Raw genomic sequence first — 18,706 nt, forward strand, 5'->3', positions numbered from 1 at the left:
TGAATGTTTGGCTATTAAGTGATAATATATTACATAGGATTTGGTAATCAGAAATACTGGCATCCTATGCAACTGTATTAACTGAATTTGCTTGTGTTTTTTAGACTTAAATTTCATGTTTCATTCCAAAGTTTTACAACCACGTTTTTATTTCCAAGCCATTGCTAATGAAGAATGTTTGTGGCCAAAATACAGGATAAAATAAAATTTTATGATCTTAGTTGCACGTTAGTGTAAGGTCATTAGATTTGGCAGACCAGCAGTACTTACTTGTAGTTTGATACTCAGTCATTGTTTCCAGTTTGATTCACTTGGGCATTTAGAACAATAAATGTTAAGCTTTCAGATATTACAATGTAGTAATTTTCAGTTAAGTGTGCGACTAAATATAGGTTCATCTTATACCTCTCTTGAATGGGTTGTAGTTAGTTGGCTTGGTTTTTATTCTTTAATTTTATGTTGTTAGCCAAGAGGTGCTCATGAGAAGAAAGCAGTGAATTTCTTGTTTCTTACACTGACCCCATCTTGTGTTGTGGGGCCCATTGGGTCTGCCAGGTAAGCAGAGCTAGGTCGGGTTGGAACTAGACTGGGAAGTTACATACCTCAGGAAAGCATTCTTGGGATTCAGCAGATGGCACTCTTCTCTTTGAATCTGTATGTGGAGATGCCACCTTCCAACTGATAGTCTGGAAGCATGTGTAATTCTGTGGGCAATTAAATGACAGAAAAGTAAGAGAGGCGTCATTTGACTCATACAAATCTGCAGAATCATAATTTCAATAGGGTCACCCTCTGCAGTGTGGCAGAGAGGACTCACTACTTTCACCCACCCACACAAGCTCCCAGCTCCAGGTCCTCCGTGGCTGGAAATTTTGATAATGTAATTGGAAATGGGTTGAGTTCAGGATTCCCCTCCCCACTTTCTTTGATCTTTGGTTTGATCTTAGAGGGTAATATGTGAAATTCCATGTGTTCCTGAATCAATCCTTCAGCTAATAAAATGCTTGGATGCAAAGACCAGGTGCTCACCATCCTGGAAATGTGTGGCCAGCTACCTGCCTTGTATGAAGATGTGCTAGTCCAGTGCAAACGAGGATCAGCGTGACAATGTGTCTAGCAGTGGTGCCTTAGATGAAGACAACAATTATGATGAGTTTGATGAATACATGTTCTCAGTCCTACATGTCAAGGCTAACTTCCAAGGATTACCAAAGATCAATGTCTTTTTTCATGTAAACACTGCATTCCTGTATTAAAGTATAATTTAAAAAAACAGTGATTTTTAAAAATATTTTCTCGAATAGATATCTACATCATTGTTCTAAGTTTTTCGTGTTTGGTACCATTGTGTTCATGGGGAAAAGGGCTTTCAAGTGATACCCAGCTCAACCCATTTTTGATTGCGTATTATCAAAATTTCCAGCAATGAGAGGACCTGGAGCTGGGAAGTAGAAATGGGGGAGCATGCCACAGAGGGTAACAACTTTGAAATTACGATTCTGTAAATTTTTAAAAATCAAATGACACCTCCATTACTTTTCTATCACTAACTTGCCCACGGAATGAGCTTTTATGACATTGTGCTCCCGGACCAGTGGTGGGCAACCTGCAGCCCACGGGTGCAGATTGCCCACCATTTTCCCAGACTATGAGTGGTAAAATGAGATCCTGGCCACTTGTGCTAATTAGAAGAACTCTTCGCACTTTGGAAAGGGTAGGAGTTAATTCCAGTGCCCTTGCCAAATGCCAATTACAGGAACAAGTAATTATGTTAGTATGTACCAGCAATTAAACATTATTACATAATTTCTAACAAATGCTCAGTTAACCTGTGCAATCACTAGAAAGTGATAAGAAGTTACTTGCTGTGTTGTATAATTAAAAATTACTACTTTCTTTGAGTACAGGACTATTTCACCCAGTTAAAAGGCATCATGAATCACCTCCATTATGGTGAGTTACGTATTTGTCTCTCCACCTCATTATCTCCAAACACAGTGCCACCAACTCAAACTCAGTAGGACAAAAACCGAGCTCAGGGCAGAATCCAGGGAGCTATGTCAGTTTACACTAGCTAATCTGATCTCTCCTATTTTCTCCCAAACCCTATCCACTGCTGCCCTTCTCTTTCACTGTGGGCTATTTATCTACCTTCTGCTACTAAGATTCACAGCCTTGGCATCCTCTTTTGACTTATTTTCTTCCCCTCCCCCCTCCCACTATGTTGTCATTAAGTTTGCTAGTTCAACAATCTCCATACTCCATCTGTTCTTCTCTGCTCCCACCACAAAGACCTTTGTCCTGAAACTAACACCCTCATCCCTGGGCTTCTGACTCTTATTTTGTTCCCTGTCAGTCCATCTAGAACAAATACTGTTAATTGGATGAAAGCCATCAAACAATGCTAATATTCGTGAATATTTCATTCATGAATATAAATAATTTGTCTAAATGAGATTCCATCTCTTTGCTAAATAAATACCAGAAGCTTTAAATGTGGGATAGGCTTTCATGAAGCAGGGGCCTGCTTGTTGGGATGTTACTGTGATGCTGGCAGACCAGGAGCCATCTCATGCCAAGACCCTTTGGTCTCAGCTGAAGCCTGACAAATACATAGCTGGAAACCCGTCTGGCTCACGTGTGTGGTAGAATTGTTGAAATAGATGTTAAGTTGATAAGAATGTGTTTAGTGTTAAACTTGATAAAACTGTTGTAGGATGCTTCATGTAGCAATCTCACCTATAACATCTGTACCCCACGTTGTAAGGTTATATTGCATGTTTGCATTATGAATCTCTGTAGTTGTAGAAGTCATCAAACAGGAAAGGAGGATTAATTAATATGAAGGCTGGCTTCCTACAGAAGGGGGTAGGTCCTGCCCATTAAGAAGTCCCATTGAAATCAAATGATCCATTGTGAAATATCAAAGAACAAAGACTTTGTTAATTGCCTTCCCCCTCTCCACCCCATTAAGAGGAGGCATGTGCCTGAACTCATCCCACCAGCTTGAACTCTGGAGAAAAGTGGATAAAAATCCCTAACAAGAAGAAATTGGACCTCTATGCTGCTTAGGCTTCGGGAGGGCAAGATTTCTAGGCATAAGCCAGGGATCTCCAGCAGCTTAGTCTGGTTAGCCCTAAAGGACATATAGAGCTTGCATTTTACAGCAGCTTCTATCAAGTTTTGGAACCACAGACTGTAACTCAGGTGTGTGTGTATGTTTACCTGCTTTAACCTTCTTAGATAGTAATTCTTTAGTTAGTTTATTATAGGATTAGCTACAAGTGTTGTCTAAAGTGCAATTGACCTGGGGTAACTGACCTGCCCTTTGGGATTCAGAGTAACCTGAATATTATTGTGATTTTTGGTGTAAGGGACCATCTATCACAAAGGTAAGCTTGCATAGGCAGCAAGATAGACCAGAGTACCCAAGGGGACTGTCTGTGGCTCAATGATTAGGCTGTTATAGAACATAAGAATGGCCACACTGGGTCAGACCAAAGGTCCATCTAGCCCAGTATCCTGTCTTCTGACAGTGGCCAATGCCAGGTCCCCCTGAGGGAATGAACAGGTGATCATCAAGTGATCCATTCCCTGTCGCTCATTCTCAGCTTCTAGCAAACAGAGGCTAGGGACACCATCCCTGCCCATCCTGAATAATATCCATTGATGGACCTATCCTCTATGAATGTATCTAGTTCTTTTTTATCTAGTCTTGGCCTTCATAACATTCTCTGGCAAAGAGTTCCACAGGTTGACTGCGTTATGTGAAAAAATACTTCCTTTTGTTTGTTTTAAACCTGCTGTCTATTAATTTCGTTTGCTGACCCCTAGTTCTTTGTTATGAGAAGGAGTAAATAACACTTCCATATTCCATATCTGCTCCCAACTAAAACCTCTCCAACGCATCATCAAGGATCTACAACCTATCCTGAAGGATTACCCATCACTGTCACAGATCTTGGAAGACAGGCCAGTCCTTACTTACAGACAGCCCCCCAACCTGAAGCAAATACTCACCAGCAACCACACACCACACAACAAAAACACCAGCCCAGGAACCTATCCTTGCAACAAAGCCCGTTGCCAACTGTGTCCACATATCTATTCAGGGGACACCATCATAGGGCCTAATCACATCAGCCACACTATCAGAGACTCATTCACCTGCACATCTACCAATGTGATACATGCCATCACGTGCCAGCAATGCCCCTCTGCCATGTACATTGGCCAAACCGGACAGTCTCTACGTAAAAGAATAAATGGACACAAATCAGACGTCAAGAATTATAACATTCAAAAACCATAGAATCATAGAATATCAGGGTTGGAAGGGACCCCAGAAGGTCATCTAGTCCAACCCCCTGCTCAAAGCAGGACCAATTCCCAGTTAAATCATCAATTCCGAGTTAAATCAACCAGTCGGAGAACACTTCAATCTCTTTGGTCACTTGATTACAGACCTAAAAGTGGCAATCTTCAACAAAAACACTTCAAAAACAGACTCCAATGAGAGACTGCAGAATTGGAATTAATTTTCAAACTGGACACATTAGGCTTGAATAAAGACTGGGAGTGGATGTGTCATTACACAAAGTAAAACTATTTCCCCATGTTTATTTTCTCCCCGCCCCACTGTTCCTTACACATTCTTGTCAACTGCTGGAAATGGCCCACCTTGATTATCACTACAAAAGGGTTTTTTTTTTTTCTCTCCTGCTGGTAATAGCTCACCTTACCTGATCACTCTCATTACAGTGTGTAGGGTAACACCCATTGTTTCATATTCTCTGTGTATATAAAATCTCCCCCCTGTATTTTCCATTGCATGCATCTGAAGAAGTGAGCTGTAGCTCACGAAAGCTTATGCTCAAATAAATGTGTTAGTCTCTAAGATGCCACAAGTACTCTTTTCCTAAACAGCTTGACAGTTACTTCCTGGGATATGCCAACCTATTCTAAAGTCTGATATTTCAAAACCGGAGCCACCGTTGGGTTCAGATAAAAATGGACCTGGATCCATACCAGTTTCACTTTGGCTTTTGCAAAACTAAAACTACCCCTTTTATTGCCCATCTCAATGAGCAACAGAGTGGAATTCTTCTGGAGGTGACATTTTGCTTTTCTCTTAGTAACTGTGCTATTCATTAAGTGATAGCGATAAAATCCAGCCCTAACACCAATGGATGGGCTGCCCAAGAAGCTGGCCATAGTATTTTATATCAAACACCATATCAGTGAAAACAGTAAGTTCATGAATTAACTATTCAGTAGAAAGTGAAAGTTTATTTTCTGCAGCCCTTAAATTTTTCACCTTTTATTATAGCATAGTGACCTACCAGCTGGGGATCTCATGGTAGTTAATGACCCACCAGGTTAAGGGTCTGCTTAGGTTCGGTTTCTTTATTATGTTCCAGAAAGCGACTGACGCAAGGGTAGTTTTCAGAGTAGCAGCCATGTTAGTCTGTATTTGCAAAAAGAAAAGGAGTACTTCTGGCACCTTAGAGACTAACCAATTTATTTGAGCATAAGCTTTCGTGAGCTACATCTCAGTAATTATTCTTAGAGCAGTGTAGTGCAGGGATAACCAGGAAGCAAATTTTCTAATTTATCAAAAGTTTTGAATTAGTTTGCAGTACGACTAGAAATAACTCAGATTTTCAAACACTTGCAGAGAAATGTACATTTGCACTTTTATGCCTTAAATGTGTAAAGCCCCCTGCATTTTGAATAAGGCAGGATTTGAGCAGACATGAACCGATATAGACAGAATCATAGAAGTGTAGGGCTAGAAAGGACCTCAAGAAGTGATCAAATCCAGCCCCCTGTGCTGAGGCAGGACCAAGTAAACTTAGAACAGGCAAACGTAAATGCAAATCCTGATCTGATCATGCTCTCAGCCCTATGTTAGCACAAATGATCATGCACATTTCTATGCAAGCAATTGGTCATGCACACTTGAAAATATAGGTCAGTATTGAGTTAAGCTGACCATAGAATAATCCTCTATCAGTAACTGCTTTCTAATTCAATATTAAATACAAATATTTATTTAAGAGCCATGTATTAGTTGTGTTTAGGCAAGAATTATTGGTGTGGAGGAGTGGGGGAACTTCTAAAATCATTCTTCCTTTGATGCAAGAATGAGGCTGTCCTGCAGTGATCAGATTTGCATGCCAAGTCACTGCAGCTTTGAAGGCTAGCAGCATGCTTTACACATACTGTGAACTGCTGACTTCATCAGATAAAAGTTTAGTACTTCTGAATAAACTTAAAGTGAATCATGAGCTCAGTGTTGACATGGATTGTTTCCCCTAAACAACATTTCAGGCTCCTTACGAGTCCTTTTCTCAGGAGAAATAATGCATTTTTTTTCGTTTATACTTGAGATTCTAACATTCCTTCTGAATGACAGAAGAATGATCCTGTAGTAAAGACAGTGAACTGGGACAAACGATAGGATTCTTATATGGAATGATTCTGATCATCTAGTCTGCTCTCTAGATCTAGGTTCAATTCCTGATTAGGCCATGGACTTCCTATTTGACCTGGGGCAAATAATTAATTTATTTAACATCTCTTTGTCTCTGTTTCCCCTCTGTAAAATGGACTTAATTTAACGGAACCCTCCGAACTTCAGGAAGTTCATCTAAATCAGGCATTGATCCAAACCATCCTGATTTAAGTTTTATAAAACCAAAACTCAATAAGATTTTACAATACCAAAACCACTCCCTGATTTTGTCACAGCTACTGCATTCTTAGTACATTCACAACTAAAATACTTAATTTAGTGTTGGTTTCCAATAGTTGATTATTTTACAGTATTAAGGGTCTATTCCTACTCCCACAGAAGTCACTGACCACCAATGGAGCATGACTATAACCTTAACCTGAGAAAGGTACAGAATTAGCAGAATTATATTTCTCTAATGGCTCTGTATCCACAAAACACAGTGTGATGATGACATCCTCAAGTCCTTTAGTATTTCAGGTACTAAATGGAGCTGAACGTGCCTATTAGGTCAAATTTAGGATTGGTATAAATGGTTTCAGCTCCCCTAAAGCTCACTTTTAACTCACAAGCAAGTTCAACTGTCTTGAGTATTTAAAGTAAGCTCTGAATTTGGCCCATAATAAAAGCTGATAAATGAAATTCCACTTATAGTACAGAATGAAGATCCTGAATTTTTTCAGTCCACTGCAATTCTACCTATATATCCTTCCAGCTGTTTATGTGGTCCTCAGCAACACAGGATCGAAGTACCTCCAACAAGTTAAAAAGATGACAATTGCTCGTTCGTGTTCTCTCTTTTTCCTTCCTTTCTCTGACACCAAGGAAAAGGCTTAGTGGTTTTGGTATTATTGGTTTTTGTTTGTAAAAAATCTGTAAGAATGAGGGTACTATTATGGAAAAGCCTGACCAAAGAGCTGGTTTTTGTAGTTATTTGCTATTACCAGTTTGCAAAGGATCTGTTTGCAAATGAATTGCAGTCACAGTCGATCTCCTCACACACTGATGTTGTTTTGTAAAAACTGATTTAACTCTATGAGGCTTTGGTGGCGACAACCTCTACTTCTTTCTAACTCATTGCTATTCAGGTAGAAACCTTCCAGAATAACTTCACCTGTTTTCCATTTGAGAATCTTGGGAAATTACCTAACCTGCCTCCATCAGTCCTGCTTCAAGGATTCTGATTTATCATTGTCTGAGTATTTGAACTGTCAAACAATCTTGCTTTCTATTCTATTCTATTCTATTCTATTCTATTCTATTCTATTCTAAAGGGTTCTTATACCACCTCATCACCTTAACATCTGAACACCTTCCTGTAGTGCATTAAGTGATGTGACTAACCTATCCTGTGGTTTATTCTCTCCTTCATCCCCTTCTTTATTATTATGCCATCTGAGAATAATGAGCGAGACTAGAGAAAACTCTGTGGTAAAAGATAGTATGGTAAGCTGCAAATAGCAGAAAGTCAGAGCTGATTAAGGAACTACACAAAATTACACTTTTACACTTGCATCTACTTATCAAGGAACAAATTACACCCCATTATACATCATCTTTAAAGTTGGCCCAGTGAGTTTAAGCAAGTCTCCATTTGTGTAATTTACAAATTAATGAGATGGTTATAGGAGAGAAATCAACTGACAGGCATTATTCTTAATTATACGGTGGAGTTAATCTCTATTTTTTAACTGAGATAATTACTTCATGAGGGTGTATGGTAAATTAAACCAAATTAGAGTCTACCCCTTATTGATATATAAATTAAACTGTTTATTCCTTACTGTGATGTTACACCCTATATTATTTATGGAAATATGGTTATGATATGAATATGGTTTAACTAAGATACACTTTATGCAATCTGGGTCTTGTAAGATATCATTGGAAAGGTTATAATTTACTGAATGTGTTTATCCAATTTGTTTGCATGTATCATTGTTGTATCTGAAGTTGATAACATTGACCATGTCTCTGTATTTCAAATGTGCTATGTTGGATGAAGCCAAACAATGTTAGTGGCTTACTGAAGAAATGTACACAAGCATAAGGATTACCCCAGGAATTGTGTGCAATAGAAACCTCTCAGAGATAGATCTGTACAAGTGGGGGGAAGATATAAAAGAGGGACAATGACAACGTGAAGAGTTAATCACTCTCCTTACAACAACACACCTGAAAACACCAGAGGAACAAAGACTGAACTGTGAAACATGATGGTTCCAGGCTAAGATCTCTAACCTCTGTAAGAAAACCTGGGAAAGCCAAGGCAACTTGTGCCTTAAGAATCTGCCAGCCTGTTTATTACTCAGGGTGAGACTTTGCTAATTTGTATTCTACCTATCTAGTGTGTCAAGTTTAGTTTGCATGTTTTGTTTCATTTGCTTAGTAATCTGCTTTGTTCTGTTTTCTATCCCTTGGATCCACTTAAAATCTGCCTTTTATAGTTATTAAAATTTGTTTTGTTTATTATTAAACCCAGTTTCTTTAATTTCTAATGGCGTGGGGGAGGAGAAGTTGTGCATACCTTCTTCCACATTGAGGGAGGAGATGGATTTCATAATATATCTTTGGGTCTGCACTCCAAGGGAGGTGGACACCTGTGTCCTGGGGCAAGTCCCTTAAGCTGAGTCTTCCCAGAGCTGAACTGCAGCTGAGTGTTGGAAGAGGCTTTAATAGCCTGGCTCAGCAAGACAGGTTAAAGGGGGCCCACACTGGCAGAACAGGTAGACTCAGTGGTATCTCAGCACATTAGGTGGCATCCCAAGGGGTCCAACCTGTCACACTTACCTCGTAATTTTAGTTTTAATTGACATTTGTCTGCAATGCTGTTTGTGACTCAGACAAATACAGGCTGTGATCTGACTCCTCCTTGCCATGTTCAGTCCAAGGACCCCACAAACTTCTTGCAACATCAACATAAAAACATTCATCTTCAACAAATCATACAGTTATTATTTATGTGCAAAATTGGAGCCCCATGGTGCTAGACACTGTACATAGACACTGTAAAAGAGAGTCCCTGCAATGAAGAAATTACCATCTAAATAGACCAGACTGACAAAGGATAGAAGAAAGGAAAGAAATGAGGCACATACAGTTTAGGCAACTTCCCAAGATCACACTGAGAAGTTACTTACAGAGTTAGGAATTGAGCCCTAATCTCCTGAGTTTCAATTCAGTTCTTTAATCACAATTTTCAGTATACATAAAGATAAATTATATGTACAGCTATGATGTTTGACAGTTAGTACTGGCTGTGACTCTGGGTGAAATCCTGGCCCCACTGAAGTCAAGAGGAATTTTGCTATTGACTTCAATGAGGCCAGGATTTCACTCCTGAGAGTCTCAGGTGCTTAGGGCTGCGAAAGTTTGCTTTTAGAACATGGCTGCCCCTTTCTCCTGAGAAACTTTCATCACATGTTCTTATGGACTACAAGACCACTAAGGCTTCATTCTGTGTTCAAGGCACGGTACCTTCAATTTGTCTCTATTTAAATAAGCAAATCATCTATAATCAAAACCAACTGCAACTTTTTTCATGTTTTTCATTCCAATTTCATGACGTTTTATCATCCCTTTGCAATTCTCACCTTGCTATCAGATTAAGGTCACTTGAAATACTAAGTGGCAAGAATTGTAGTTACTACTAATCTTTTCCTGAGAATCCATTTCACTGGTTCGGTGTCCTCCTTTCTAATAATAGCTTCCCATCAAATCTCCTTCTGAGAAAGAATTTTGTGCTTATGCACACATTCCTTGAGAGCTTTTTTTGATAACTACCTCTTTGGAGCTGCAATAAATTACTGTGTACAGTACTTACTCCTTACTGTAATACCTTTCTTGCAATGATAAATGTATTTCAGTTCACATGGCTTTACTTTTTATTAACTTGATCATAACAAAAATGCAAAAAAATATATTTTTTATGATCTTGAACTCTCAGTCTCTTGCTTAAAACAATGTTTCAGAGTAAAAGATTTGAACTAAGTCCAAGAAAAACAGAGGAGTATTTTGCTAACTCTGGGAAGATCAGGTACTTTATTTATTCGGATTCTGGTTTAAACACCTAAAGCAAAAGTTCCCCTTTGAAATGAACACAATCACTTAACAATTTCAGTGAGAACAAAAATTGTCCCAAATTCCCTTTTACTTACACTGGTGTAAATAAGAAGTAATGCATGATAGTTACGATGGTGTAAAACAGTTGTGAGGAGAGATCAAGATTTAGCTTTTCTAAATAAGAGATGTTCCTCAATCTTCTTATAAGTCCTGATCGTACACCTATTGAAGTAAATGAGAGTCTTTCCTTTGACTTCAGCGGACATTGAATTAGGCTTATAATGCATTGTACTTTTAATCATTGTGAACTCTGCCATTGGATATGTGCAGATTCCTTCCACTGGATGCAATGACAATCTCATACATACATCTAAAAGTAGGTCCTTGAGGCATAGATTAGAACTCCAGTCACCTGTTTTCCCTACCTGCAACCTTAAGTGAACACTCTCCTAATGGCTTGTGTCCTCTAATCTGTACTGCATATGCTTGAATGGACTTTACTAGCTTAAATGCTTCCAGTAGGTTCAGTGTGAAGAGTGAGCCCTGAAGACAACACTGAAATTTGAGCCACAGAGACAGCAGGAAATGTTTGCAAGCTGTGCAAGGTCCAACAGCGATACTAAAACAAAACATCACGTCTCGAAGGAGAGCGCTGCATGCTGATCACTTATGAACCAGACTTCTTTTCTTTTCTTCCTTTTTTTGCACAGAGGAGAGACTGTATATTTCTATGGAAAAGATTACTGGAGAGAGTGCATTGAGAACAAGAATGAGCACTTTTAACAGATTCTTTATGCCAGAGGAACATACTCTATTCAGATGCATCTAAACCACATCACTAACTGCAATGTGCATTGAAGAAGATGCACTGAAGAAGTAGAGACCGATGTCCCTCCTAATAAGGACCCAGTCCTGCAAGCATGTTCTATGAGACGCTGAGGAGTCATCTTCTTCCAGTGATTTCAACAACAGTTGAGGATGTTCAGCACCTTGTAAGACTGGGCCCTTAGAAACACAGAATCCCCTCAAATAGAAGGAAGACAAATTCTTTCTAAAACAGCCCTCTGTCACACACATATTTAAACATGTCAGACTCTAAGAGAGTAGGGTGAAAGAGCATGATTGCCCAACACCGCAGTTCAACAGGGTCCTGTTTTGACATGAAAAATCATAGAATTTTGAAAGAGATGTTTTATGAATAGTGAATGTTTTATTCCATTTCCAGTCTTGCAGACTTGTCCTCCTTCCTGAATGCTTATGCTTTCAACTGCCCCTTTCATCTAGCAACCAGTTATTTGCAAGTTGTTCCTCACTTGAACTGGGCCCCGTTTTGCAGAATAATTTGCTATTAAGTTTAACTGCTGGTGCAGAATCCTACTGGCTCAGAGCGTGGTTGATCTGCTGACTTAGTTCCGTGCGGTCCATTTTCTGCTTGGCATAGAGCCATTTACACCAAGTGCACAATCTTCCCACTGGATACATTGTTCTAGCATTTGTTGTTTCCCGTGGAAGGACTTGAGGTTGCCATTGTGTAATTTTGGTCAATAAGCTCATGGTTTTGCATGGGTCTTTTGTTAATGGCATAGATCAAAAGCAGGACATGTAAGCCTTAGTTCAGGGTATCATAGGTTTGTGTCTGCCAGGTCACATGACTAGCTGTTCTATCTTATTTTTTTATGCAAAAATTGAGTGGGAGAGTTTACTGCACTAACATGAAACACAAAGGAACGTTTACAAGATCAGTTTACTACTTCAAGGAAGTTTCAAAAATATGACAGTAAAGATAAAAAGGACTAATCTGAGATGGTGCAATAGCTTTCATCATTCCAGCTCGTAAATGTCTAATCCCACTCTCTTTCTAACCATATTTATATTCATATAAATTCCATTACATTGTAGTATTTTTAAAACAAGACTATTTGTTGTATGCTACCCTTGTGAGATGGGTTTTCATTACAGCATATTTGTCTACAATATATCCCAGTTGATGAGGCTGTTCTTTATAATAATGAATAGGATGCAGTTACTGTAATAAAAATTCTACATAACATGCATACTTCCCCCCTCCCGTATTGCCCATACTCTTTTAATATGTATGCATATTTTTCACTTGACTTCACTCTGTGAAAACTGCATGCTCCTGCTGATACATACCAGAGATTTGGCTACTTGAACAAGAGGAGAAAAATAATTGAATGAACTATGATGCATCTGGCCTTCTTTATGGATCAAGGTGCACCATGTGCTTTACAAGTGTGTGGAAAACATACAAACCACTCAAAGCTTAATTTTTAAGCTCTGCATTGCCCTTGGCAAGGGACAATGCACAGCTGTGATGCCCCCCTCTCCCGTGATCAGTCCAGGGAGGGACTATGAGTCATAATTGGCTCTTTAGCCCACCCCTTGCTTCAGGCAGGGAGTAATCTGCTATTGGCCTGTCTACACCAGTGAGAGATTACTCTCCCCACTGTGCTGGCTCAGCTCTGCTGGTTGGCATGTTTTGGGAGCGAGGACTAGCCTCCAACCCAGTGCTCCACGCTGCCCATCCAATCCTCGTACATCCCTTTGAACAGCAGAGGTAAACACTGGCTCTGAAGGATCTCCTCTCTCCATCCTCTCCTCCAAGCAGTGACCTGGAGGGCAGGTAGCCCAAACAGGGGAGTGAGGATCACCTTGTATCTCATTACTCCCCTGAATGTGCACTTAGGAAAAGCTATGCTCTTACCTTAAATTAAGATCTACTGTTGAACAGAGAAATCTGGGCACCCGGTCAACAGCAAATACCTATTAGGCCTAGGTTTTAATAGAAATAGTTTAACTACTACATTTGATTATAAAAGCTCTCTGTATAAATATAGATCTAAATATGAACCCATGTTAAAAATCTTGCCTAAATTAAAATAAAACACTCCTATATGTCCCCCTCCCCCAATACTTCACTGGGGTTGCCCCTGTGCATAGCTTTACTCATGTTAAGTCACTGGAATAACTCATCCAGAGAGTTGCACAGAGGTATAAGTGTTTGCACCTAAACCCTTAATATAGTAGTGTCCACTTCCAGTCTGCATGATTTTATATATGAAAACTAAAGAGCGAGATAGAGAGCATATTAAGCCTGAATAATAAGGTTACACAAACCACATCATGGTGAATGAAGTCTGAGCAGTATTTTATCTTATCAGAACCCACAAGTAAGTTATATTTTATCCACATTTTTCCTGGGCAGTGTTTCATATACAGCATTTGAAGGCTATCACAAGAAGATTTTAATGAGAAATTTCAGCATTTTTATTACATTCATATGGGAAGCATAACTTTGCATTCCTACATGTTTACTGCACTTTCCATAAGACTCTGGTTGTCGGGAAAAAAACAAAAAAGAAAAGACAAACATTTTAGATTAAAGACTGAGCACTCCATGGAAGTTCCCACATCCATAAGATTCCTTCTGTGGATTTCTCTGTTGGGTGCTAGTAGCTTATCTCCTGCCCACTTCAATCCCCTACACCTTGAACAGGATAACCCCAAGCAAACTACTGAGTTGCCTCACCCTTCTACTGTTTTTTTCCTCACAGAGGGTAAAATGTAGCACCAGGGCCATAGCAACTTGGCTTGAACATTAAAGATTCCCTGGCACTCTTTAACAGGGGCCCAGGTCTGTGGTCCTTACTCAGTAAAAGTCCCATTGGCTTCAGTAAGTGGTCAAACGAAGGTCAGAATGATTTGGACCCAGATTAGGCATTTTCCTCATTGTGGGTTGCAATTTTCCTCCCCCCCCCCCCGTCTATATTGAATGCAGTGCACTAAGTGATTTCCCGTCTACCCCAGAGGTGACTGCATTTCAGTTATAGTCTACATATGTAGTCTATGCAGCATTTTGGGATCATTTGAGGAGGGCCCTCCATGGCAAATACCTTGGACTTGATTCTAAATTACATTAAGACCTCTTTATAGTTACTTTATTAGGCCTCTTTTTATGCTGCCATAATGGTGTAAGTGGGCCTTACTGTATTTCTGAATCATGCTCCTTGTTTGTATATTTGCCTACAAAGTGTTTTGCTTGTTTTACTGCATAAAACTGTATAACCACCATATAAAATGTTATGCATCTCTCCCCACTTCTTAGGAAAGATTTAATAGCAAAGAATGTAATGAGGACTCAGACTACCAAGATTTTATTATCTTTTACAAAATAGACCACAGAACTATTTACTGGGATACAATGAAGCACCATAAGCAACTAAAGCAAACCAAACCACAATTGTCAAATAAATGAACAAAGGACATTGTTATCCATTATCATTAGTATTTGTTTACTTTATTGCCTGTTTGTAAAGTTCAGTAATATGCAATAGGTCTTCAAGTCATTCGTGAGAATTACAAATGATCTACTGTGAAAAAAATAGGGAATTTAGGCACAAAAACAATGTTGTCTTGTACTATTACAGTGCCCAAAAGTGCTCAGAGCTCCTATCTAAGGCATTAAGCACTATGACCTGTCAGGTTCCCCCCAGGATCTGGCTTTAATTTTAGATGCAACATGGTCAAACAGGAAGGGGATGGGATGAGGAAGAGCAAAGGTCACTGCAATAAAATCATATGGCGAATAGGCATTAGATTAGGAAAAGAGGGTGAAAATGACTATAGGTTGGAGAGTTCAGCACTTCCCTAGGATGTGACAGGTTTCAGAGTAACAGCTGTGTTAGTCTGTATTTGCAAAAAGAAAAGGAGTACTTGTGGCACCTTAAAGACTAACCAATTTATTTGAGCATAAGCTTTTGTGAGCTACAGCTCACTTCATTGGATGCATTCTGTGGAAAGTGTAGAAGCTTTGTGTGTATAAAAAGATCTTCTACACTTTCCACAGTATGCATCCAATGAAGTGAGCTGTAGCTCACAAAAGCTTATGCTCAAATAAATTGGTTAGTCTCTAAGGTGCCACAAGTATTCCTTTTCTTCTTCCCAGGATATGAGTGATCCAAGTCGAAGTCCCTGCTACAATGACTGTTTATTTATACAGTGAGGAACAGCTTGAACAGGAGAGACTTGGAAAGCCCCACTTCAGAATATCCTGTAGTCCAGTGGATAGGGTACTGTCTTCCAGTGTAGGAGACCCAACTTCAAATCATTTCTCCACCTCTGGCGGAGGTGGGAATTGAATGGGCATCTCTCACAAGCTGAGAGAGTGCCCTCATCAGAGCTCAAGGCTATTGGGGGGGGGGGGGGAGGGGGAGTCACTTCTTCTCTGGCCGTGCCCCAAACAAATGTTTCATTCAATCTGAAACATTGTTTCACCCAAAGCAGAATTTTTGATTTACCAAAATATTTTACCATTTTGTTTTTCAGAACTGCTTGAAAACTGAAAAATCATTTGCACAGCTCTAATTACATTGTTTTTCATATGTACTGATTAGGGCTGTTGAAAAACTTTCTATTGAAACTGTTTTCCTATGGAAAAACAGGTTCTTGACTAAACATTTTTGCAAACAGTATCTGCTTTCTGAAGAAAATTTCAGAATTTGTCAAGAAAACAAATAAACCCAAGACATCTTAGGTTGAATACTGAAATATTTCAATTCAAAAGATGTATGGCCATGCCTCATGGGAGTTGTAGTTCAGGTTCATTGCCATTTTCCACTAGGGGCTGGGCTGTCTAGGCAAACATTTCCCATTATTAATTATCATGGCCATGGATTTCTATGATGTACCCTCTCCCTTCCTCAAGAGATTAGAAAGTGGTGAATTATGACAGATGCCCAACCAGAAAGCCCAGTCCATAGAGGAGAATGGAAATGTAAGGCACCTGAAAGACGACAACTGCCATAATGTATTATTTATTAAGGGTGAAATTCACTCCTGCGTGGAAAGTCAGCATGAGGCCTATGTGCTACTCAACTCTCATGTAAGTGCTCTGTACAGAGGTGAATTTCACCCTAAATCCCCAATCCATCAAACACTATTGCACATCTTTAATTTTTCTCATGTGACTCCAGTGGGACTACAAACATGAGCAATGTTAATCACATGCATAAGTGTTTGCAGAATCAGCACCTAAGCTTTCTCCCCCACCTCCACCACATTTTGTCTTTTTAAATAGACAATTCTATTATAGTGGAATATTCCACTCTAGTAAGGGAAGAGGCTGGATTGTCTTGTGTTTAAAGCGCAGGACTGGGATGCAGGAGACCTCACATCAATTTCAGGCTCTGCCACAGACTTTGTGTATGACCATAGGCAAGTCATTTCACCTCTGTGCCTCAGTTTCCCCCATCTGTAAAATCAGGATAATAGTCCTTCCTTTATCTAGTCTCCCTTTGGAGACAGAGCAATAAATATAATAAAACACACAGGACATATGTTATTCATGTAACTTATTGCTCTACTGGAAGGAGTTCCAATACGGTGGTGATACAAAAAGAAAAGGAGTACTTGTGGCACCTTAGAGACTAACCAATTTATTTGAGCATGAGCTTTCGTGAGCTACAGCTCACTTCATCGGATGCATACCGTGGAAACTGCAGCAGACTTTATATATACACAGAGAATACAAGTACCTGTACACACTAGAATAGAATGCTCACCCCATCTATCATGGCTTCCCAGCATTCTGATTGCTGGCAGGAGACACTCTCCAAAACTCCAAGGAATCCTAGTTTCCGACAAGGAAGTAATGACTTGTATAAAACAAGCACTTCCTGCAGTAGCATGCACTGCTACTGACAAAACAAGGTTTACTAGCAGTTTATGGCATTCAAATGAAAATGCAGAGACAGGTGCCTGCCAACTTGAGCTGGGGTAAGTTTTTCAGAGCTGTAGAATGAGCTTCAACTTCTAAGTTACTGTCTTTTTCTTGACAAATAATAATCTCTTCACTTTTACAAGCGCTATATTATTTTTAGGTAAGAAAACACTATAAAGTTCATGTTTTATTGTTCCTTGCAGTTATATAAATTCCATTTGGCCAAAATAAATGTAATTCCTACTGTGTGAACTGGGGACCCAGAATGTTGATTTTCCTCAAGTTATAAACAATGTGAAAATATGTTATACTGGGTCACAATTTTCCACTGTACAGCAAAATATATAACTCACTTTTAATAACAAAAGAGCATATATCATTAAAGTTTCCTACTCCATGGAGCACATATTATGTTACTCTACCCAGCAAGATATATCCTTTCTACATACCACAATCTCTAAAATATTGTTTGACTGAACAAAAATATTTCAGTGATTCATTAGTACAACAGCTGTCATTTTGAAAAATTATTCAAATTAGTCTGTATTTATTAGTAATACTGAATTCTTTTGAAGGCTAATGTTTTAGTAGCGCTAATATCACAGCATACATTTTTGCTACTCTCATCTTGTTATTGCCACGGTTGCCGGAAAGGAATTTTGGAGTATTATTTATTATTTTGATTTCTCTGGTGGCTGTCGGAATTTAGAGGCACCTCCCAAAATTTAACACACAGTTAGAAAAATCTAACATGTTCAGTACAATCACTTTGATTCATTAAGTTTCCAGTTACTAGTTTGCCAATTAATAGATGGTCTCAAAAGAATGAATGTGGGATTTTCTAAAGAACTCCGCTTCACCCTAACAAAATGGCAAATGAAATTCAATATGGAGAAGTCCAAAGTAAATGCACATTGGAAAAAATAATCCTAACTATACATTGAAAATAATGGGGTCTAAATTAGGTGTTACCACTCAAAGATCTTTGAGTCATTGTGGATAGTTTTCTGAAAACATCCACTCAATGTGCAGCAGCAGTCAAAAAAGCGAACACACTGTTAGGAATCATTAGGAAAGGGATAGATAATAAGACAGAAAATATCATATTGCCTCTATATAAATCCATGGCACGCCCACATCTTGAATACTGCTTGCAGATGTGGTTGCCCCAAAAAGATATATTGGAATTGGAAAAGGTTCAGAAAAGGGCAACAAAAATTGATTAGGGATGTGAAACGGCTTCCACATGGAGAGATTTTTAAAAGTATGACTGTTCATCTTACAAAAGAGATTACTAGGGGAGGGGATATGACAGAGGTCTATCATGAATGGGATGGAGAAAGTGAATAGGGAAGTGCTCTTTACTTCTTCACAGAAAACTAACCTTG

The sequence above is a fragment of the Lepidochelys kempii genome, chromosome 3 (assembly GCF_965140285.1).
Source record: "Lepidochelys kempii isolate rLepKem1 chromosome 3, rLepKem1.hap1, whole genome shotgun sequence".
NCBI lineage: Eukaryota > Metazoa > Chordata > Testudines > Cheloniidae > Lepidochelys > Lepidochelys kempii.